Source organism: Carettochelys insculpta, chromosome 14 (assembly GCF_033958435.1).
Source record: "Carettochelys insculpta isolate YL-2023 chromosome 14, ASM3395843v1, whole genome shotgun sequence".
Lineage (NCBI taxonomy): Eukaryota > Metazoa > Chordata > Testudines > Carettochelyidae > Carettochelys > Carettochelys insculpta.
The window spans coordinates 19,660,095-19,685,257 of NC_134150.1; positions in this window are offsets into that span (position 1 = coordinate 19,660,095).

Below are 25,163 nucleotides of genomic sequence, written 5' to 3' on the forward strand. Positions count from 1 at the left end.
TGCGCCTGGCCAGCCGCTGCCCCGCTGGGTTCCCTTCAGCCTCTCCTCACAGTCTGCCAAAGCTGCCCCCGAGTTGATGGGGACGGGGGGCGGGGAGGGCGGGCAGATGCCAAAGAATTAGTTGAATTAGAATCATGGAATCCTAGGGCTGGAAGGGACCTTAGGAGGTCATCGTGTCCAGCCCCCTGCCCAAAGCAGGATCAACCCCAACTAAATCATCCCAGCCAGGACTTTGTCAAGCCCAGACTTGAAAACCTCCAGGGATGCAGTTTCCACCACCTCCACACCTTGCCCTCTCGATTGGTCATCGCCTGGAACAAAGTCCAGCCAGGTAACATATCTAACGGCTGCCTTCGAAGTTAGGGAGTCAGTAAACACCTTACCTCCGTGAGTGGCTCATGTTGCCCAGAAAAAAGCTGGTGACTCTCTCTCCTGCCTTACCTCATTCTCAATGCTAAGGATGGAAATCTTAGGTTGCTCTTTAATACAGTGTGAAACAGCAACATAAACAATCTTTTCAAGAGCTATTGAATAACCAGCAACTGCGTAATATAGAGCTAGGGACTTGAGCAGGTATTTAGAAATAACATTGAACTAACACTTTCAGTCATTTTCCCACACAGTAGGCTTTGCGAAAACCCTTCAAATAACCCAGACAGGGTAAAGGAAAAATGTGCAAAAATGATTTATTTGTACACAAAGAGAAAATGAACCAGACAAAAAGGAAAAAAAAATCCAGAGCAGACACAACTAAGCTATGTTCTGCCCTAAGATAGGGGCACACAACTCTGCTTTCTGTCAGTGAGAGTTACACACTCTTCGAAGGTCAGCTTTTGTCCCTTTGACTTCAGTGGGCCAATCTCTGTAATTAAGGAAGGTGGTGTTTGGTCCAAGGGAACTATTAGAGGCATTTATTCCTTATACAATTCAACCACCGTTTCACATTGGATAATATCTCTTCTATATAAAAGAGGATTTGCATAAATCTACAGTTTGCCATAACAAATTTCAAAACCAATTGCACTGACACGGAGAACAAGCTATTCATATCGATATTGGGGGAAGAAAAGAAAAAGCTCTTTTAATAAATTGGTTATTCTTCATGTGAATGCTTGTACATGTGCTCAATAACACAAACTGGCCCCCTTTTCGCAGAGAGCATATCCCAAAAGCTAGCTTTTGTCATCATTGAGAGTAAAAACTCCATGACAATTCCTCAACTGGTGTAAATCAGCATAACTCTTCAATGGATTTATTTCTATTCCTATCACCTTTCTACATCTCGCCCCACGTTTATGCCGCTAATGAGGTCGAAGGGTAATATGTACTAGCTGTTGAGATGCTCCTATATCTTTGTCTTCCTAAATCAAAGAAATAAAACCACATAATGAAAAAAAAGGGAGGGAAATAAATGGTTTAAAAGGTTGTCGGAAATATTGGAGAAGGTGAACAAGAGAGTCACAACAATGATTAAAGGGCTGGAAAAAAATGCCTTACAATAAATATTTGGAAAAGCTCAATCAAAAATAAGACCAAGATCTTGATTACACATATGAATACCTCCATGGGGAGAAAAAACAGTTATCAAGGGGATCTTTAATCTAGCATGAAAAGTGTTAAGAACCAAGCTGAAGACAGACAAATTCACTTTAGAAATAAGGTATACACTTTAATGGTGAGGATGACTGACCATTGGAACAAATTACCAAGGCAATGGTGGGTTCCTCATTACTTTATTTTCAAATCAAGACAATGACTTTCTTTGAAGGTATACTTTAGCTAAACACAAGTTTATACTTGAAATATGAGTTAATGGGTTCAATACAGGGATAACAGAGTGACAATCACTTGTGATGTACAAGATGAGCTAATGGTGACCTCTGATGTCAATGAATCTATAAATTAGGTAGTTTTAATAGAAATTACTACCTGATACTGGGTTTGCATGGCTCTGATTTTCATTAAAACAAATGAGAGAATTTGCGAGATGACAAGAGGTCAGTATTGTCTAGCAGCGTTACCAGCGCTTCCACTCGTTACTGGGCTCTTAGAAGGCATTTAGGGTAAATTACAGCTAAATAACAGAACAGAACACTAAGAGCCAGGACTGGTGGCTGGAAATAACCTTTATGGGCCTAAGGGACACTTGGCCACTTCCATGATAAGTGTTCATCTGGCTAGCTAAATTCATGCTGGATTACAGAATTTTCCAGATGAGACAGTGCTGGACCAGAGGGGTTCAGCATGTCGTTTCTTACTCTGGAATAGTGTCTACATGCAGAACTGTTCTTGCCCATAACTTTGTTCACAAGTCTTATTAAACCTGAACCATTTTTTAATGCACTTTACTTTTCACTTTTTCTGCTTATTCTTCATTTCTTGTGTTTCTGTCTGCTTGGAAATAAAAATAGCTTTTAGTGACATATGAATTCTCACAGGCATCTGAATGGCAAGAGCCTTAGGGTCTTTTGGGACAAATGGAAAAGTTATATTAATTTTCTTTTAATTACTTCATGTGTACACTGTAAAAACATTTTTCTGGTTATGCTGTTTTATTGTAGATTATTCTTCTAAAAGTACAGGTTGAACCTCTTTAATCCAGAATGTTCTCATCCGGCAACATCTGTAAACCAGCATGCTAGATTACAGATTTTAGCTAGCTGGATGACCACTTATCATGGGTGTGGGCAAGTTTCCCTTGGTCCCCTAGATTTTTGTTTGCAGCCACCAGTCCTGGCTATCAGTATTCTGTGCTGTAATTTAGCTGTAATTTTTTCCTGAATGTCTTCTGAGAGCCCAGTAAGCAACGGAAGTGTTGGTAATGGGCTAGACAACATTGACCTCCTGTTGTCTGTCAAATTCGTTCATCCAGCATTGGTCAGGTCCCTAGGATGCCAGACTAGAAAGGTTCAACCTGTACAGCGATTGTTTCTCTATTTACCAAATTACAGTATTAGATATGGGTGAGTACTGAAATATTAAACTATTTAACTATGAGTAATGCGTCTTTCTTTTAACATAGGTACTCTCAAGCCCTTGGCACTATGTAAAATTTAAATCCAAGTATAAATATCTTTTAACTTAGTTGAAATTCAGAGGTGAAGGCTTTCAGACAGCATACAATAGAATATAGTCTTCATACTAACATAGAGCAATATAACTAACCATGCACAATCAACTCAAATCTGGATTTTCAAAAGTGCTCAGCACCCAGAGGCTACCATTGTTCCCACTGTTCTCAATTAGAGCTTGTGGTTGCTGAATTTTTTTTTGAAGATTAGGCCCTCTAAGCATAACTAACACGTTAAAAAGAGTAAGTACATCATTGGAAATGAAACAAACAAATAATAAAGGAGAAAGCCAGGGAATAGATGCACTTAGCCATATGCTGTGAATATATTTATTTCATTTTAAAATGAACACCAAGGACACCTATGCCTTAATGTGAATTAATCATACAATAAACACAGTTAAACTTCAATAGCATTAAGACCAGTTCTACTTGTGGAACTTGATAGCTAGCTATCTACCCATCATGTCATCTAGGAAACGGAATCTGAGCCTATTAAGATGGTGGTATTATTATTTGCAGTATACCCTGAAAATTGTTAAATTTGGATTATCTCAAAAACCTCCAGAGTTCCAAGTTTTAAAAAAATCTAGATTATTTTGGATTAATTAGAGAATAAATCCTAAAATGGAGGGTTCTTCTGACTTTTCTCTTGCATATTCTTTATGAAGCCACTTCATGATTCTGTTTGGGAAATTATTGCCCCTAAATGCATCCCATATGGTATTGATGTTACAGCTGTGGCCAGTTTATGTTGGTTGATTTTTATCACTGGGTGAAAACTGCAAAGTCCACATTATTAATCATTTGAACTTTTAAATAGGTTCACTTTGATGGAGTTTGTGGTCCTTTTGTTTGTTTTCTGTGCACATTTTAGTGAATGAAGCTGGGGAAGCAACAAGCAGACTTGTGGCACCTTAGAGACTAACAAATTTATTAGGTCATGAACTTTCATGGGTAAAACCAGCTTCATCAGATGGGTCATTCGCTGATATAAGCACATTTTGTGTGAATATTGTGGACTATTTGCACTACAGGAATTCTGAATTTGTAATCACAAATGCTTATATTTAATCTGATCACCACTTAGTGAGAGACTTGCCATGTGAGTCACGTAGCCAATCAAGCCATCTTGAATTTCAAGTAGTTCCCACAACAATCTCTTTGCAAATGAGCAACACCCAAGAATAATTTGCAGAAATTATTCATCAACTAATTTTGAGTAATGTACTTTTGAGAATCACAATCTGTTCATAAGCAACTAGCAAAAAAGAGAAAAGGTGACATCTGTCAAATTATTAATGCAAGTTTTGTGTCCACTACTAATTCAGTGATGTCATGTCACTTCTGAAGATGGGTATCTGAAGGAACAAAATGTGCTACAAACCTCATTGATTATTCTGTCTAGTCAAGTGATTCAAATACAGGTATCCGAAACAGTGCAAATGCAAAACATCTTTAATTGGAATTAATTGATATGGTGCTCAGAACTCTGGATGTGACCACAGCCTTGCTTACCCACGGTCTCCTGTTGGTGATAGCACTAACAGGTAACTGAGAGTGTTTTTTGTAAAATTCTTTAGAATAGATATAGCCACAGTACAGAAGGGCTTTTCTTATAAAAGGAAACTTTTCAGTTGTAGCATATTATTGAAAGAATGGTTTACTTATTAATCATGCCATTTCAGATTGTTCAGGTAGGTGACATCTTTCTTCTTCTATCTGCTAGTAGCACAGAATAACAAAATTTCAGTATTTGATAGAGAAAGTAGTTTCACTGTCAGTGGCAAAGAGAGCAGATTTTTGGGCTGCTTGAAAAGACAACTCATAGATTTATCAACTAAATAAATGAAAATCTTTTATTAGATAGATCTGGTTCTAATTAAATAAGTGGGGGGAAATTGAATTCTATCATACTCATTTCCTACTTTTTTTCTTCCACTTTGATAAATCAGTGTTTCATTTCCACATATATTCATATGTTTTTGTTTGATGTTCCCCCATTATCTCTAGACAAATAGCATGATTCCTTTCAATTTAATATTATTGTTCCCACTCTCTCACATGTGTAAAGAAGTACAGTAGCACCCCTCTGATCTGTGCTACAAGCAAAGGGACCCAATATAGCTTACTGAATCTTATGGCTTAATGAGCATGCAGATGCACACAACTTTTTAAAAAAATTCTGTATTGAACAAATGTGCAGTAGAATCTCGATAAGCTGCAAAGTGGTGAGATTTATAGATCACTCAGAGTTGGGAGTGGACAGTAATATGAGCACCACTAGGTAGTTACTAGTATCTTCCTAGCCCTGTTAAACAGCATTACTAAAGCCAGGGTGTGGTGGAGTGGTAACATGGTGCTTCTCAGGGCTTTATTTCTGGCAGAACACACTGGAACAGAGTTCCAGCACCTTTTTTTCGGTTAGAACACCAGAAAAATTTTCAGTACCAGTTCTGCAGCAGTGTGGGGACCAGACAGGAGCCCCGCTGGTCCCGCAGCAATGAAGGGACCAGGGCATTAAAATTTAACATCTTAACCCCTATAAGGAATCATCAGACTTGAGTTCTGGTACCTTCTTTCTAGAAAAAAAGCACTAGTACTGCTTCACATGCTTTCGGGGAGTATGACATCACCCATGCTGGCTGAGCTCCTGGCATACCCACAGCAGCATAATCTTGGCATCTGTAAACTGCCTGCCCTCTGATCCATTTTCCGTTCAGTTTCATGATTTGGCAAGGTTCTATTTTGCACACAATGGAACAGAAATCCAACTGTGTGCAGCTAAGGAGGCAGAGCACAAGTTAAAATGTCAGTAATCCAGCACCACATTTACAGTTGCCCCAAGATTCTTATGTTACAAGTTGAGATGGGGAGAATTACCCAGTTCCATGCTCCCGCAGTTCCCTGTGTGTTTTGGTTTGGTTGTTTTAATGGCTGTCTATCCCTAATCCCTTCCTCTAGAAAACTTGTGAATTTTCTTAAACACTACTTTGATTTGATATTTTTTCAAAGAGCAGGAGTATAATTCAACCAAAACGTTTAGAAAACCAGCTTGCAGGTAAAATGTCTGAGGTGACCATTATCTTGTGGTACTGATATGATTTTCACATGATTACCAAGCAGTTACCCCCATTAACCATGCTAAATATTTTAAAAGGAAGGCCAACGTAAGCAAAACAGCTCTTCTCTTCTATTGTGTATTTTCAGGAATTTATCCTTTTAATTATTGGACATTTATGTTATCCATTCACTGCAACCATTATTGCCATTTCCATTTGTCCCATTGAAGCTGCTTCCTGAATTAATATTTCACTGTAGCGGTTTTGCTGATGTTGCCAACATCAAAAGGTGTAATCATTAACTAATTTCTGGATAGTATGACACTTAGGAAGGTCTGAACACCTGTTATTGCAACCAGTGCATGCAGGACAGAGTCCCAGACAAAGATCTATTTATTCTCCATTACCAATGAAAGTATTACACAAACCATAGGGTCCCAAACTGTAACCCATTTCCTCTTTTTTCCTGTCTCCTTAATATACCTCCATCTTCTCTCATCTTTTGTAGTCTGTTCTCTTCAGTTCATCTGTACCCATGGCTCTCAACCTTTCCAGACTACTGTATCCCTTTCAGGAATCTGATTTTTGTCTTAAATACCTCCAAGTTTCATGAAATTTAAAAACTTCTCGCTTATAAAATCAGACATAAAAATACAAAAGTGTCACACCACACCATTATTGATTAACTGCTTAGTTTCCCATTTTGATCTTACAATTATAAAATCCATCTATTAGAATCACTGTTCCCTCTAATTTTTATGTCCATCTGAAGAATCAATTTTGTTATATGCATCAATATGGAGGTGAAGTGTGACACATCACATCCATTTAAGTGTACATAACATAATTCATTCCTCACGTGGGCAGTATGTAGTGGGGGTGAGGCTGAAAGGTTTGGAGTCTGGAAGGGGGCTTTGGGGAGAGTGAGGGCTCCAGCTGGAGTGCATGTTTTGGGACAGGACCAGGGATGAGGGAGAGGCTCAGGGCTGGTTGGGATGTGGGGGCATGAGGTCTCTGACTGGGAATGCAGGTTCTGGGAGGTTTGGAGTGCAGGCAGTTCCACTGACAGGAATTCTGGACTCTGGGGCAGCACAATCTATGGGTCCCCTGTCCCACCTCTTAGACAGAGCCACCTCTGGCCAAGGGAAACCCTGAGCACACCCCTCAATCACAGAGCCCCCTGGCTGGCCACAACCCTATCCCCCTCCTTGCCTGGATGTGCTCCTCCCACAGTCCTTCCCCTCTCTGCCACCCCAGTCATCCACCTGCACAGCTCTAACCCCCAGCTGTCCTGTGCCCAGCTCTGCTCCTTCTCCTCTCTGCCATCCCAGCAACCTGCTGCCCAGCTCTGTCCCTGACTTCTCTGCCCTCCAACCCACCTTTGTCCCCAGTGGTCCTGTGGCTTCTCCACTTGGTTCCTTTCTCCCCACTGTCCCTGCCTACCTCTTCTCCCATTACCTCCCGTCTTTTCCTTTCTCAGCCCAATTCCTCTGCCCCACTCAGCCCTCTCTCCCCATAGCCCCATGCTCAACTTTACCCCAGAGCTCGGCCCCCTTCTTCTCTTCCCAGCCAGCTCCACCTCCGTTCCCAGCCCACCTCTCCCTTCCCTACTCACATGATTACAACCTGCAGGTCCCCCTTCTGCCCTGCAGCTCTATGGATCCAGTTAGCACTATGGATCTATGGTCCCAGTCACCCTGCAGTCCTACCATACTGTTACAACAGTGCTATTTAAAAGGCACAGGCAGGGCTGTGGCAGTGGCAACCTGGGCTCTCTTAAGCTCACTGACCCCTAAAAGACTGGCCCCTTTGCCTTCATCTATTGGTGAGCCTGAGTACAGGCTGCCCTTGGAGGGGAATACCCCCAACTCTCCTTCACTGCAGCAGTTTGGTATTAGATGAGAGGTGCTTCTCAACAGCTGCAGCACCTTCAATGGGGCAGAGTCAGGGGAGGAGCACCATTCCATGACCACAATGGGTCCAGGCTAGTCTGGATGAGGGGTGGAGGAGGTGGCACCTGTCCCCTCTCTGTGGCAGGTCTGTGCCAGGGGAGGGGAACCTCACACTTGTCAATGGCAGGGCTGGGTTGGGCTGGTGGGAAAAGGCATTTCTGTCTGCCGTAGCAGGTCTGTGATGGGAAAGAGGCATCTCTCTGGATGTCAGTCCCAAGCCCCTACTCAGGAGGGATCTTAAATTGGAATATTGTACTTAGATTTCAGTGCATAGTATCTAGAGCTCAATAAACAAGTCATTATTTGCATGAAACATTACTTTGTACTGCCTCGCCTAGTGCTTTTGTAAAACTAGGCAAATATCTAGGTCTATGTTTAGACTGCAGGTGCAGTCGTCACGAGAGGGGTAATGGAACTTTTGAAATAACCCCTTTTTCCAAACTTCAGCACCTTTTGGATGGTGCTAAGTTTGGAATAAGGTATTTCAAAATAATTTATGCCATTTGTGTTGCCCAGGTGTTGCACATTATTTTGAAATAGTGACACAGTCTAAACATGGCCCAGATGAGGTGACGTATCCCTAGGAATACCTTTGCTTTCCTGCAAGGTTTGGAAATCATTGGTTGAGAACCACTGACCTAGTCTGCTTTAAGAATAAAGAATAATAGAATCATGTGCCTGGATGACTAGTGAAATTATCACGGTTGGCATCTGGTAAGTAAAGAAGACATCAGAGCTCTTCTGACCAATCTGAATGAATTCAAATCAGGGTGCTGTATGCAATTCAGCTGAGGGTAATAAACTCATGTGTGACTGGAGACGTCCCAAAAGACTGGAGAAGAGCTAACATGGTGCTGATCTTAAAAGAAGGGGGAAAAGGAGAGCTGGGAAAATAAAGATCTGTCCATCTAACTACAATACCTGCAAAGCTACTAGAGCAATGTATAAAATGTTCAGTTTGAAAAAATCCCAAATGCACAAATACAGAATGGAGGGAAAATGGCTTAGCAGTAGCATTGCTGAAAGGGCTCTTGGAGTTATGGTGGATGACAACCTCAACAGGAGTCAGCAAAGAGACAGAGTAGCCAAAAAATGCAATTTTAGCTTGCATTAACAGAGACCTAGCATGCAGATCATGGGAGATGATTGCATCACTCAAGTCGGCACTAGTTAGGCCTCAACTGAAATACGGTGTCCATTTTTATTCAGCAATTTATAGAAAGGACATAGAGAAACAGGAAAGGATCCAGAGGCAAGAAATAAAGATGGTGAAAGGGATGGAATGCAAGCCATATGAGCAAAGGCTGAGGGAACTGGATATGCTTAGTTTGGAAAAGAGGAGATTAAAAGGAGGATGTGGTAGAGGCTTCAGATACTTGAAAGGCTGCTAAAAAAAAAAGGATGGAGAAAAGTTGTTCTCTTTTGCCACAAAAGGCAGGACAAAAGACAGTGGGTTCGAACAACAGCACAGAAGTTTTAGAATAAATCTCTGGGGAAAAGCTTTGTAACTAAGAATAGCAGGACAATGGAACAGAATGCCTCAAGATGTCGTGGAAGCTTCTTCACTGGAGGCTTTCAAAAGGAGACTGGATAGCCATCTGTTTTGGGTGGTTTAGGTACAAATCCTTCTTGGAGGCTGGCAACCTGTGGATCTGGAGCTGTCTCATATTGCATTGTCGCTCTTGAAGTTTTGATTTTTGTAACTGAAATTGAAAAAAATGGTACTTCTTGCTATTTCTGTTGTTGACCCCTGAACTAGACGACCCTAGCACTTCCTTCTAATTTTATGATTCTGTGAGTCTAAATATTCTAAATAGCAGAATCAACAATTCAATGCAACCAGGAAATCCAATATTCATTTGTAATTCTGAAACATCTCCTTTCATGCTGTAATTGATATTCTCTGGATATGACCTAGAAATTCATTCTGGTTTCCGCATCTTATTTTCCCCAAACTAGCAAGTTTTTCCACAGAGAACTCCTCCTGAACAGATATTTTAATATGCTCTCACCTGCTAACTTCACTGAAAATGTACTTTCTCTGTCTTTAGCACCAAGAGTTGAATTTTCATAGCCTTTCCAGTTCTAAGAAGGAATGGGAGATGATCTTTCCCTTCAGATTTGTATGTTCCAAAGTTGCTTAAGTATATTGTTTACTAGAACTGTGACTCGCAGCACTGATTGCTAACATTTGCTGCTTTTCTTCATGTTAATGCATATGTCCATATGTTAGAATGGCAGTACGCTAGTTTCAAAGGAGTACAGCCATATTGCCAGTACAAGATGGACTTAGAGGAATTAGAGAAAGAACTTGTGGAGTGCTGCTCTACTCTGAAATGAGAACCTTTGGTTGGCAACCAGTTGTTCAATTAGCTTTATCCATGCTGCCTTGCCAGGCTGATTCATAACTATTATACTCCTAGAAGATTTACCTGGTGTTGTTCAGGTCCTTAAAGCAAATGAGTTTTGTTTTTCTTCATTTAAATCGTTGTTCTGGGGATGCGGGGTTCACTATGCCCCTTGGGAGAGAGGACAACCCTGGTTCTCTCTCACTACAACTGCTTGGGGCCAGGTGAGAAGCACCCATCCATGGCTGCTGCAGCTGCAGCTGCAGTGGGCACAGCTGTGGTACGGGCCCATGTTTTGATGGGCTGCAGTCACAGAAGATGACGTGGGATGTTCCCTGGATGCTGATTATGTCACTGATACCTACCTTCTTGCGCTCTGAGGTTCCCCAGTCCTGTTGAGCCAGAGCCGCTGGTTTCTCCCAGCCAAGGTCAGAGGTGGCATTACTCCCCCTCTTCCCCCCCACCCCCCCCCCGAGAGCAGTGCAGACACTGTTTAACCACAGCTGTAGGGTGGATGCAGTTCTAGGGCACAGCACTTAGGAAATCAACCCCCAGAAGGAATTAAACCCCACCCAAATTTGTCCATCTGTGCACAGGGATGGGTCGTTAGTTACTCTCCTGTCATCTTTTACCAGCTCTGAGAAACAGAGGCTATAGGGATACTACCCCTGCTCATCCTGGCTATTGTGGACCTATCCTCCATGAACATATTTACTTCTTTTTTGAACCCTGTTCTAGTCTTGGCCTTCCCAACATCCTCTGACAAGCAATGCCACAGGTGTACAGTGATTGGGTGTTTGTTTTAAACCTGCTGCCTATTAATTTCATTTAGAAACCCTTAGTTTTGGTATTATGAGAAGGAGTAAATAACATTTCCTTATTTACTTTGTCTATACAATCCATGATTTTATTAAATGCAATTCAACTTCACTTGGCATGGTGCTTTCTTGCATTATCTAATGCCTTAGAATTCCCTGTGCCACTTTGTAACACAAGACAGCATGCCGCTTCCATCAAGCTTTATTACCTTTGTTTGCAGCTGGAAGGCTCAAGGATTTATGGTCTGGGCTTTCATGTTTTCGCCTTTACATGAAACCAGGGAGGAAAGTGAGGTGCCAGGATAGTAGGCAAAGAGTTGAGCCCCAGCCTCAGCTTAATAGAGCTGAGAAAAATCCATTTATTGCATTAGCAAAGGGGGAAAGATAGGAAATATTGGAAAAAGCAGGACACCCTTTGAACTCAGACAATATTATGTTCCACAGGGAGTCACACACATTGGCTGTGTCTACACTAGCAAGTTCTTTTGAAAGATTTTTTGAAAGAAGTGGGCTCTTTTGAAGGAGTTCATGGAGTGTCTACACACACAAAGTGCTGTTTCAAAAGTAAATTGAAAGAATGGGGTGCTCCTTTTGAAATTGCTCTTATTTTCCCATTTCAGGAAGAGCTCCCCCTTTCGAAAGCTTCTTTTGAAAGAAAACGTGTAGATGCTCCTCAGGCCCTTTTTTTCAAAAGTGAAGTCCTTATGGGGCCTAATTTTTCAATCACTTGCTCGTTCTTTCAAAAGAGTGGGGGCTGTATGGATGCTCTCTTTCAAATGAGCAAATAACTCTTTTGAACTGCTTTTCTTGTGTGTGGACGCACTCTTTCGAAAGAAATTCTTTCTGAAGAGATCTTCCAGAAGGGCTTCTTTTGATAGATATCTGTAGCGTAACATAGCTATGCAGAATAAATTACAATGATAAAGAACAGTCAGAAAGCTGTGCTTAGGTGAGAGAGATGTGGTTTGTGTCTGAAGAAGTTTCAGGGCTAGGACAGCTTGACTGGATTTTGTTGTAGAAACACTGACAAGTGTCAAAATATGAGATGAACGTTAAAGTTGGATCTGACTAAGGGGAAAACAAGATACTGCCTGAGCCCACTATTTTTAACATAGATATCAGATTTATACAAATATGAGACACTAAAAGTAAAAAGCACAGATGGCAACAAGTGAAGGGACATAACATCCACTTGGGAAAAATATATTCATTGCAGCAGAAGATGTACACTGCAAATGCAAACTCTGACATCAATTCCTCTCACATCAAATCCCAAGTGTGTCTCATAATGATAAGGTATTTATGGTCCTGTCAGAATGAAACTACTATGTGTCTGACTATGAATTCCCAGTGACAGTTCACTTTGAACCTCTCAGGGCTGGAAACTGTCTTTCAGACTCTAGTTACTGACAAATTCAGATTAGAGTTATCCCTCCCAATTTAAATTACCTACAGGTTTTCTTCCATACAGAGCTATCAACAGGTATAATGAGGAATGGCTTTTTTCACACAAGGAAATATAATTAGTCCATTGTACAGCAAAACAAAAGATCAGCAGTATACTTACCATCATACCTGGTAATAAAATTTACAAGGTAGCATTCAAAGCTATAAATCTACAATTTATGACGTTTTATAACCTGAAGATTTCCACTGACTTCAATGTATTTTGAATCAGACCCTAATTTCAAACATTTTTTGCAATGCCCAAAAAACACAGGTTTAACTAATTCCAGAGGAAATATTAAAGCATAGATTAGACACCCAGGAGACTTCTGCTCAGTTCTTGACTCTGCCATAGACCAGGAATTGTGGGCAAGTCATGCAGCCTTTCAAACCTTTTTCCAATTATTTGGTAGGGTGTTTGCACTTGATGGGCATTTGGAGACTCTCAGCTTCTGCAAAATGCTTTCTTCTGAAGTATTGTTAAAAGTGATTTGCATTAGAGAGGTTCATAAAAATAATACTAGCTAAACTGTAAAGTTCAGATGTGTGCTCTGTCTGTAGTAAACACAATAGTCCAGCCAGCTTCTTTCCACCACAGTCTGGGATATACCAGATTAACGTGAATTAATCGAAGCATGTAGTTCCCATTAGCATCAATGGCAGAGAGACAATTAATGCTACTTTAATGTGAAAGTATGTAATGAAACTATATGCAATCTTACTTTTAAAAAAATCTTTTTTTTTTTAAAAGCCAGTGGGACTACTCAAAGTTCTACACACACATGTGTTTTATTGGGTCCATTACCACCATTCTTGTCCTGAGCTCTAGGTTACATATATTAATATTGCTGTTTTTGAATATAAGATTTGTGAGTGTGAGCAAGTCTAGTCTGATGTTTAAACTTGTAACAAAACCTCAAACCAGGCAAATGTCATTGCACATTAGCACAATTATTTCTGATGGGTTTATTAGAGATGCAACTAAGAAAACACATTCCAAATAACATGTGTGACAGACTACTGGCCAGAGAGTCTGAGCCAGAGCTCTGTTATGGTGGCCCCACCCAAAAAGGGTAGCGGGAGTTGACTGAGCAAACCCAGGCCTGATGGTGGGCAGCTGTGAGCTCCCTGAGCAGAGGGTTATATAAGAAAGCTGGTACTGAAAAGAAGGGAGTGCATGAATGGTAGAGAGGGAAAGGGGAGGAATCAGGACGTGGGAGGCTCTGCTTCCCCTGTAGCTGGAGGTTTGCCTTTACAGGCTCACAGCCCCAGAGTCCAGAAAGGGGAGAAGCTAAATTGGGTAACTGGAGGGGTTACTGTAACCAAGAATTGTAACACAGAAGGTGGTAAGACTTGTTACACGTAAAAGTGCCTGCAACTGGAGTAGTCTCTACCTAGTTTGTGGGCAGAACAAGAGGGTCTGGGGCCCAGGGGCCTGAGAAACCCTGCTACACATGATACATTTATTTCAACAGTATTGCTTCAATATCCAGTGTGCTTTAACTTACATTTCAGAAGCTATAATAGACATTTATTGATCCCAACACTATGAAAACAGGCAATATTGTAAAACTATATGCATTTAAAGTGATAGCCCCATTAAGAGTGAGTAAAGTTTTTAAATGTATTGTTATGGCAGGTGTCATCACGTAATGCTGTTATTCATTGTCTTCCAAATTCCTTTTTTTAGCCCACAGGCAAATTTTGACTCATGGGAATACATGCTGGCTGTGGCCACACTTGGCCAAAATTTTGAAAGGGCCATGCTAATGGCCAAATCAGAGAATACTAATGAGGTGCTGAAATGAATATTCAGCACCTCATTAGCATGCTGCCAGCCGCGACACTTCATATGTGCCGCATTTTGACGGAGCGCAGCTCATCTACACAGGGTCCTTTTCAAAAGGACCCCACAAACATCAAAATCCCCTTATTCTTATTAGCTGTATCCTGTGTAGCAGGGTCTTTCAGGCCCCGTTGGGCCTCATTAGTATTCTCGATTTGGCCATAAGCATGGCCCTTTCGAGATTTTTGGCAAAGTGCAGCCACAGCCACTGTGGTGTTGTTAGTTTTGGGTTATACAAAGTTTGATGTAGAGGCAGCTGGGGGAGATAGGAAATTCTGAGAGGTGCAATATAATCTCTCTTCTTTGATTCCTGATTAGCATACACTCATGGGGCAGAGTGGTTCCCCTGGAAGTGGACACTAGTCCTGGGCTCAGATTCTGAAAGAAGGAATTGGTATGTGTGGTGTTTGGCCGCCTCCTTGCAAATTACATGTTGGATGTACCCAGACTCACAATCATGATTTCTCCGCTGGATAAAAGGGACAATAACTTAAATCCAGCCCATTAGATAATCCCATACTTTGCATAAGTACCTAAATTATCCATGCAGAGGAAGGGGAAAGAAGGAGAGATTAAGCAACTTCATATTACTACTTTATTAGTAATAATAATACATCTTTATACCTATCATAGTTCAGCTACTAAAATCAGTTTTCAGTCTGTGTAAGATGAATAACAAATTCTGTCTTGCATGGAAAACACATAATTTACCTTCTGTGGAATATAGAGAGTGATAGCACAATTAATATCTTCTACAATTTTTCTGATTCTTCAGACAGTGATTATATTGGCTACTTGGATCCATTAATTTCTATTAGTCATTTTGAAAAGAGAGCCTGCTGTCATCTATGCATTATCTTGTACATTGTTGAGAATGAGTGTTTTGGATGTCCAGGTCCCATTAAGATTAATGGAAGCTAGGCATTATATCTTCACGATAGCTATAATATTCTCCTCTCTATAATACATAAGGGATCAGACATGTTTTCTAAATAGATCAGTAGTAACTTTTTCTGCCTAAAAAAGTAAACAGAGCCACTTGTGAATACATATTTGCAGTAAAGGGCCCTTTGAGGAGTTGAGGAATCAAGAAGTGAAAGTCTATGAAAAGAGAAGTGACACTGAAAGTGTGACCTAGTTACAAGCAATACTACTATACGCTGCAAAAGCATATTTGATTTTTTTTTAGCTTTCCCACTTGAAATGTGAATTGATCTCTTTTTTTTTGCTGTGTTATGATATTGTAGTCAGAGAACTTTTACAGAGAGATCCCTGATTTAAAAAGCAAATAAATGTTTTTTTCTTTCACGACTAGAGCTTAGTGATGGCTGCATGGAAAGGCGAAAGAAAAAGGTCTGCTTCTGAGGTTTTTATTTTTTTTATTTCTTTATTTTCTTTGTACTTTCACAGTTAGTCCTTTTTAATCGAAAAACTTCCTTCACATTTTCTAAAAACCATAACAGCCTGTGTAGGAGGCAGATGAAATTACCCTTTACTTTTACAGTAACTGACTATTGGCACAAAAGCATAGAAAGAAGGGTCAGAACAGTTTCTATACGGGCAGATCTACTGCTTCCCTGATGATGTCTATCATTACTTTCACAGCTGAATAAAATGGGCAATAAAATGGCAAGCAGAAAGCCAAGGCAAGCAAATTTATACTGAGAAAATACACCTTCTGGATTGTGCAAGCCAGTAAGCATAAGAAATTGATTTCTGAAAAGATCACCAATATGTATCGGAGTTCTGACAGCACCCAGCACTCAATGCATATGGGAGCCTCTTCAGATTAAAGCACCTGACAGACTAAAACTAGTCCCTAAAATCACACACACCACTAGATTAAATTATAGCTAGTTTAGGACCTGCTTGTCAAATCAGTACTACTATATGAAGCAGAAGCTTGGAAAACAATGAAGATGACTTTAAAAAAACCCAGACATTCATCAATAACCGCCTCTGTAAAAACCTTCAGATTCACTGGCCATTCACCGTCAACAGCCAAGACCTGTGGCAACTGACTCACCAACTTCCTGTCAAAGAAGAAATCGGGAAGAGAAGATGGCGATGGATTGGACATACCCTCAGAAAACCAACCACCATCACAAGGCAAGCCTTAAGCTGGAACCCACAAGGAAAAGAGGGTACCCCTGAAATACCTGAAAGGGCTCTTCACTGCAAATATGTGTTCACAAGTGGTCCTGTTTCCTTTTTTAGGCAGAAAAAGTTTCTTACTGATATATTTAGAAAACATAGGGACCTGAAGGCAGACACTAAAAAGATGGGGTACACCTGGTCAGAATTGGAAAAGATCACCCTGGGCAGGTGATTCTGGCAAATGGTCATCAATGACCTATTCTGTAAGATGTAGGAATGGAAGAGGTGCACTATTTAGGACCTGCTCCATATCCCATTGAGGTCAATGGAAAGATTCCTATTGGCTTCACTGGATTTAGAGTCAGGTTATAGAGGGGGAGAATATTTGAAAATAATAAGGCTTATCTCATGATGTTTCATAAATAACTTCATAGGCAAAATATTGAGTCAAGTTGATTTCATATAGTTTTTCTTTTGCAAGCTAACAATCGTGTCTTTGATTAGCTGGAATTGTTGGGACATTTCCTTTGCTGCATGTCCTTTTATTGCTGGCATCTTTTTTTTTTTTCTGGGTGATGTATGAGCTATAGCTGTTGGTTATGGTTCCCTGTTCAATGCCATAAGATTGGCCAGCTCTGCCCCATCTCTTACAACATCCTGAAAATGTTTCTATCTCTATTTGATTGCTACAATTTATTTGAATAGAGCACCTGACAGTACTTGATGAAAATCTCCAGCCTTTATAAAAATGAACATAAAATTCACCTCTCAGAGCCACCAGGAGGATTGGTGTGTCATATCCTGCTTTCATTCCACACTTACAGATAAACAACAATTCCTTAGAAGGAATGAGTAAAGAGCTGGGAAGAGATTCAGTCCCCAGATAAGAGAACAACAATGTAGATCACTAAAGTGCATCCCTCTGTGCTGTATTTTGTGTGTGTGTACAAAATATAATTTTTTTAACATAATCTGTTCCATTTATTTCAAAGTTCACCTCTGGTATTTCCAGTGAAAAAGTGCTTGCAGGATGCCTCTTAAAAATCTTGTTTAAAGCCAAAGGAAGTAAATACAGAGTAGGAGGAAATATTCTTCTTTCCCTTCTTTCCTTTTCTTGTGTTTTGCCCTGCTTGCCATTCCTACATTATTAATGCAGTTGCGCTTCCTCCATAAAGGGAGCATTTAGGTTCAATGCAAAAATAGTTGGTTCTCATGGAAATCTAGCAGTTGGAACAGTGGCCATACTAAACTCTATACTTGCTATCTTATGCTATATTTTACCTCCTCCTCCCCAATATTTGACTGCATTGGGCCAAATTTTGCAACTCCTTGTCAGGTCTGTTCCTTTCTTCAGCGTGAATAGGGTCTACAAATGACTCTTGACATAACTCTGCTCTTATTGACAATTGAATGGAGTTTTATCATTGGTTTCAGTGAGAGTAGAGATAGGCTACCCCTGAGTGCTTTTGGATTTGGCCTCTTATCTTTAAATCCATGGGCTAGTAGGGTTATCACCTGCTTGAACTGCTTAATCCAGTCTTCACTTTAATAATTGCTGAAGACAGAATCAGTTCCAGCACCATGATAACTGAAAACAATATTGGTAAAAACCAAGGAAGTAAAATCTAACATATGAGATGTGCAGTGTGAGGCTCATTAAGGAACATATGAAATCAGTTGGTATCTGGAGTCCCTTGGGTCCTTAATAAAACTACTAATTTTGTTCCAATGACTATGGACAAAAGCCTTGTTTTGTGCAGTGACCATTGAAGTTGTGTGATCTAGCGTTATATAGCAATCAATGTTTATTCATCTTAGCTAATTCAGAGAGAAGCATTGATTATTGTCATTCTCAAGCATTTTAGCTGAATTATCTGTCACCAATTAAATTTCAGGTGGCAAACATAAGAAAATGCAAAGTTAAAATTGCCATTCCATTCTTCACTTGTTTAGTTTTGTCTAGGTACTGCAGGAAATGACAGCTCTAATTAAAGGAACCTGGCTGGAATTCAGTAATGTACTGGAAACTGACTGTACAAAAGTGGTATGGATGTATGGAGGCCAGAATCAAAATTTATCTGTGAAAATGGGAAAAGCTAGAAGAGTGACAGAAACCAAAATAATTACAGTTTAAATAAAAAGAGAGAAAAAATAGAAAACTTTAAGTAGCAGAAATCTCACATGATCATGAGATTTCTGTTGTTTTGTAGTCTTACTGTTTTTGCAAGATTGGATCATATGTTTTTGGTGCAATCAGATGCAAACACTGTCCCTAATTTGATCTTGAATCCAGATCATATCCTAAGCTCAGTTCAAATTCCAAATAATACCACCTTGGCCCCACCTCTTGTTAGTCTATGAACATCTCTTATGTACCACATGCCTCTCTCTTGGATCCAATATGACAGCAAATAAATTGGGAGGGCTCATATATTGTATGAGCCACTTCTATTGATGCTCTGCTGGGTTAGTGGTTTTTAGCCTTATGCTGCATTACTTATTGCACTTTGATTTCACATTAACATCCTGCTCTGGTAATCTGTTCCACAAACTCAGATTCCTATGTCTACCTAAAACACAAATGGATGTCAAGGGAGCTTCATCTTCCTGACACAGGAACAGTTTACAGGAACGCAGCCTAATGCCGTAACTGCTCAGCTGGGATGTACGTGAGAGATTTCACTCATGATTTATTTAGTGTTCACTGGAAGACTTACAAGCGTGATAGGACGTGAGTAGATCCACATTATAATTTGTTTTCTCAATTTCTGTATTGATTCATATTTACCTATTGTACCATCTTCACCCCACAACTCTTCCTATTATTTTCATTACTTTAATATTTCTTTCTGTTTCCATTGAATGGGATTTTGAATGCAAGATTAATGCTGTCAAGGCTTTGAATTGTCAGATGACTAGTACGTATATTAGCAATCTGCCATGTGCGCTGCCTGAGTTATTCCTCTGTGTCACACTCTGATGTTTCATGTATTTACACTAATTCTTAGCTAAGGTTGGGGTAGGAGAGATGACCTGAGAGGCTCACTTACTTAAATGACAGAGGAAAATAAATGGGGCATTCAGTGACTCAGGCATAGGTTAATGAAATGTAAAACCCTTCTCAATAAATCACCAGCTCAAAATTGAAGTACAGGTCAGTTTGGCAGAGACCGCAAGTTGTTTCTGCACCGGTTTAAATAGTATTTAGAAAATACCTTATTCAATGAAGATCAGTTTGTGTCAAGTAATTTATTTATGAATAATCTTTTCTGTTATTTGACCAGTTCCATAGTGCATTGAACATGATTCAGTGAACCTGCTAGTCCACAGATACCTGGGAAATTAGTTAAATGTTGTATTTAGCCAATACACTGGGTCTGTTCTAGTTGTTACCATCTTATGGCTCTATGGGGGTCATTTCAGAGGATGTGGAGTCAGGATGTGTGCTTTCCAGAATAGATTTAAGCTACTTCCCCAGTGTATGCTTTTGGCTTGATTGTGTATGGTACTGAGTCCTCCCCTTTCCCATTCAATCCAGTAAGAATGGAAGTTGCTCAGTACCTTACAGGGCAGGATACATACCTGAATGTGTATACCTAGGTAGAAATACATGTTTAAATATGCCTTATTTACTATTTATTTGTATTTTTATAGCACCTAGGAATCCAGTCATGGTCCATGACCCTATTGTGCTATGGACTATACTACTACAGAACAAAAATTGTCCCTACACCAAAGAGCTTACAGCCTAAATATAAAATGAGGCAACAGATGGATACAAACAGACTGATCAGGAACACAAACAAACAGGGATAATATTGAGCCGCAAGATAGGCAGTGGTATTTGTGTGAGTGTGTACACAAACAGGAACACGCAGCTTTCAAACAATGAAATGAAAGAAAGACAAAAGCAGTCATCCGCGTTTATCTTTTTTCTAGGAAAGTGCAAATAGTGTGATCCTCAGCTCATATTGCCAGCTGGTTCTGTTGTTCAGCTTTGCATCTTGCCATTGGTCCTATAGATGTGCATTTCATTCACTAAGTATTGTTGTTTCTTGTAAAATATTTGATTACAAATGACCTTAGAACTTAATGTAAAACACCAGCAGTCCTGTAGACCTTAAAGACTAACAATTTTATTTATTAGGTAATGTGCTTCCATTGCCTAATAAACAAAATTGTTAATCTTTAAGATGTTATAGGACAGCTTGCTCTGTGTGTGTGTGTGTGTGTGTGTGTGTGTGTGTGTGTGTGTGTGTGTATGTGTGTAGCCGTGTCTACACGTGCACGTTACTTCGAAGTAGCGGCACTAATTTTGAAATAGCGCCCGTCACAGCTACAGGCGTCGGGCGCTATTTCGAAGTTAACTTCGACGTTAGGCGGCGAGACGTCGAATTCGCTATCCTCATCAGGAGATGGGGATAGCGCCCTACTTCGACGTTCAACGTCGAAGTAGGGACCATGTAGTCATTGCGCGTCCCGCAACTTCGAAATTGCGGGGTCCTCCATGGCGGCCATCAGCTGAGGGGTTGAGAGGCGCTCTCTGCAGCCCCTCAGCTCAATGGTGGCCACGTGGAGCGGCCCCTTAAAGGTCCCCTCCCCCTCCCTTCCTGTGCAGGAAGCTGAGGGAACGTGCAGGCAGCAGCCCAGACACGTGGCCAGCCTGCACGTCCCTCAGCAGCCACAGGACCATCAATGGCCGCCCGGCAGCCCCCCCAGCACCCCCAGGGGACCCCCCCCAAGGGGATCCAGCGCAGCCAGCCCAGCCAGGCGGGCAGCCAGGCTGGCAAGTGGCAGCGGGGCCCCTCCTGGACAGAGGCCGAGCTGCGGGACCTGCTGGGGCTCTGGAGCGAGGAGGAGGTGCTCCAGGTAATGGGGAGCAAGAGGCGGAACGCGGATGCGTTCGCTTGGCTGGCCGACGGCCTGGCTGCCCGGGGTCACCCTGCCCGCACTCCTGATCACGTCAGGAGTAAGGTGAAGGAGCAGCGGCAGGGTTATGCCTGGGCCCGGGATGCGGCCGGCCGATCTGGGGCCGCCCCCGTCACTTGCCCCTTTTACAGGGAGCTCAGGGACATGCTGGGCCCCCAGCACACCTCCTCCCCTCCGGCCACCCTTGATACTTCGGCCGATGAGCCCCAGCAGGCCCTTCAGCCGGAGTCCGCCCCGGAGGTAAGCCCCGCACCCCGGGGGCCCCCCCCGGAGCCCACCCCCGGGCCATCGCGGCAGGAGGAGAAGGAGGAGGAGGAGGAGGAGGGGGGCTCCTCCTCCGCAGAATCCGGGCTGCAGATCCTCCTGCCATCCCGGAGCAGCAGCAGGGCCTCCGCCCCCCGGGGATCTCCGGACTGTGGGAGTGGACCGACAGGTATGTACCCCGCTCTGGTGTACACCCCTGGGCTTGAGGGGTGGGGGGTAATAGATATGTGTCCAGGGCCCCCCCACATGCTCACATGGCCATGGCCCCAAGGACAGCAGGGCCATGTCCCTCACAGCAGTGCATCAGCCCTTGCCCCGCCCCACCCCGCACGACAGTGCCATGCCCCATCCCCGGGGCAGGGGGGAGCGGAACCTCGAGGGGCCCCCGGGAGGAGGGGGTGGGAAAGCCCACAGCAGCAGCAGCAGCAACAGCAGCAGCAGCAGCATGTGATGGAGTGGGGAGAGTGCAAAAGGGAGACTCAGGCTAGATATGAGCAACAAGAGCCAAATAGCCCCCAGGGGCAAAGGATGATTGTGGGGCTACAGCTGGCAGGTGACACCTCTGCCCTGAACAAAGAGGAGGGAGGAGCCGAGCTGGCTTGGAATTGGGGGGGGAGGGTGGGAGCCACAGGTAGAGGCTAGGGGAAGGGAGAGCTGGAAGGCAGCCAGCCTGAGGAGGGGGAAAGCTGCATCCCAGAGGGGCACCCCTTGGGGTCTTCTCCCCAGGACGGGTTGGAAGGACTGTCTCTTCTGACAGCTGGTGCTGTCACTCCTGGGAGAAACTGGGCATCTGTGGCCTAAGAAACCTTTCCTGTCAGACCCTGCGGAGTGAAGTGAGAGTCGCTCCCACCAGGGGACGGGGTGCAGTGCAGGGGGACCCCTGAACCCCATCCATCACAGCAGCATCTCCTGGGGACGGGGATAGGGAACCTGCAGCACAGGGCTGGGGGGACAAAGGCCACGGCTTGGGGCCCACACTAACGCCTGTCTTCATTCTTCTTTCCCTCCTCCTCTCCTGTGTCCCGCAGCTGCACCATTGGAAGGGCCGGAAGAGAGCGCCGGTGAGGCATCAGTGGTCCTGGAGACCCCTCCGGGGCCATCGCTCCAGGCAAGCCCCTCGGCTGAGGACCGACCGGCCCCACGGCGGGCTAGATGGCGGACCCCGCGCCACCACCAGCCGACGGCGACGGACCCCCAGCTGCTGGCCATCCACCATCGGCAGCTGGAGGTGGCAGAGCAGTGCCTGCGGGTGGAGCAACGCCGCGTCGAACTGCAGGAGTGGGCGCTGGCCTGGTGCCAAGAGGCATGGGGGGCCTACATGGAGACTTTCAACCGCCTGGTGGACTACCTGGCCCCCCATGCCGCGCCGGCCGCCGCAGCGCCTGCCCTGCCTGCTCCACCCGCCGCACCACCAGCTGCTCCGCACGTCACCGTCCCGTCTGCCATCGCCCCGCCACCCACCACTGAGGGCCGGAGCGCTGAGGGACCCCTGGAGCCAGCTGAGACTCGCCGGGCATATCTTCCGGTCCGCGCCGCCCCCAGCCAGCCCCGGACAGGGCTGCGGCTGCGGCGGGGCTCCCAGCCGCCCACGCCCAGTGCCGGACTTTAGGGGCGAGGGGCCCGGGACGTGGCCCCCCCTTGTATATAGTTGTGACTTATTAATTTGTGCCCCCCGTTTGCCCCGTCCCCCCCATGTAAATAGTTCTCCCCTTTATCATCCCTGGTTTTCTTTTTATTAGTGAACAAACTTTTTTATTACTATTGTTTTATTTGTACACATTACTTTTGTTCCACACATGTTGTTTATAGTTTGTTCTTGTTTTATTTATAGTTAAAGAAAAAGTTCTAAAAGAAAAAGCAGTTTAAGTTCAGCCACAAGTGCGTGCTGTCATTTGTCCAGGAAAAGTGGGAGGGGGGTGCGGTTGGGTGCTATATGGTGTGGGCGTTGGGGCAGGGAGTGTTGTGGAGGAAGGGGTGGGCAGTGGGGGGCCTGGCAGAGTTCACCCTGCAGCCTCATCATCGAAGTGGTCCCGCAGGGCCTCCCGGACCCGGGTCCCTTCGGGGTCCACCTGCCGACTGGGGGCAGCGGGTGGCTGCACGTCGGCCCTGTCGGCCTCCACAGCCCAGCCCTGGAAAAAGGCCTCCCCCTTGCTCTCCACCAAATTGTGCAGGGCGCAGCAGGCACCCACAATCAGGGGGATGTTGTTGGGGCCCTCATCCAGGCAGGTCAGGAGACATCTCCAGCATCCTTTCAGGCGGCCAAATGAGCGCTCCACCACCTGGCGCGCGTGGTTCAGGCGCTGGTTGAAGCGCTCCTGGCTAGCAGAGAGATGGCCCGTGTACGGGTGCATGAGCCAGGGCCGGAAAGGGTATGCCGCATCTGCGATGACGCAGAGGGGCATGGTGGTGTCCCCCACAGGGATCTCCTGCTGGGGGATGTAGGTCCCTGCCTCCAGCTGGCGGCACAGGCCCAAGTTCCGGAAAACCCGGGCGTCGTGGGTGCTGCCAGGCCAGCCCACATAAAGGTCCTGGAAACGGCCCCGGCTGTCCACCAAGGCCTGGAGGACCACAGAATGGTAGCCCTTGCGATTGATGTAGCGTCCTCCACTGTGATGCGGGGCGCGGATGGGGATGTGAGTCCCATCCAGAGCCCCGAAGCAATTGGAGAAGCCCAGGGTGGCAAAGGCCACGATGGTGGCATCTGGGTCCCCCAGCCTCACGAGCCTGTGCAGGAGCATGGCATTGATGGCACGCACAACCTGCAGGGAAAGCACATGGGAGAGCACCAATGAGGGGTGAGCAGGGTGTGCGTGGCCTGGCCTTGCCCTCCCTTCTCCTCCCCTCCCCTCCCCTGCTGTCCTCTGCCCGGGCCCCCCTCCCCTGCCCTGCCCTCTCCCCGTGGGTTCTCTTACCTCCATGAGGACAGCCCCGACGGTGGCCTTGCCGACACCAAACTGCTGTCCCACGGATCGGTAGCTGTCTGGAGTGGCCAGCTTCCAGACAGTGATGCTGACCCGTTTCTCCACTGTGAGGGCACACTGCATGGTGGTGTCCTGGTGCCTGAGTGCAGGGGTGAGCCACTGGCACAGCTCCATAAATGTCTGCTGGCTCATCCTGAAGTTCCTGAGCCAGCGGTCGTCATCCCACTCCTCAAGCACCAGCCGCTCCCACCAGTCGGTGCTGGTGGGGTAGCTCCACAGCCGCCGGCGTGTGAGGCGGGGGTGGGGGCGGGGTGCTGCAGGGTTGGGGGTTGAGCCCTGCTGGCCTGGGGGCAGCTCCTCCTCCTGTGTAGCAAGGAGGTGCTCAGCTGCCTCCCGCATGGCATGGATCA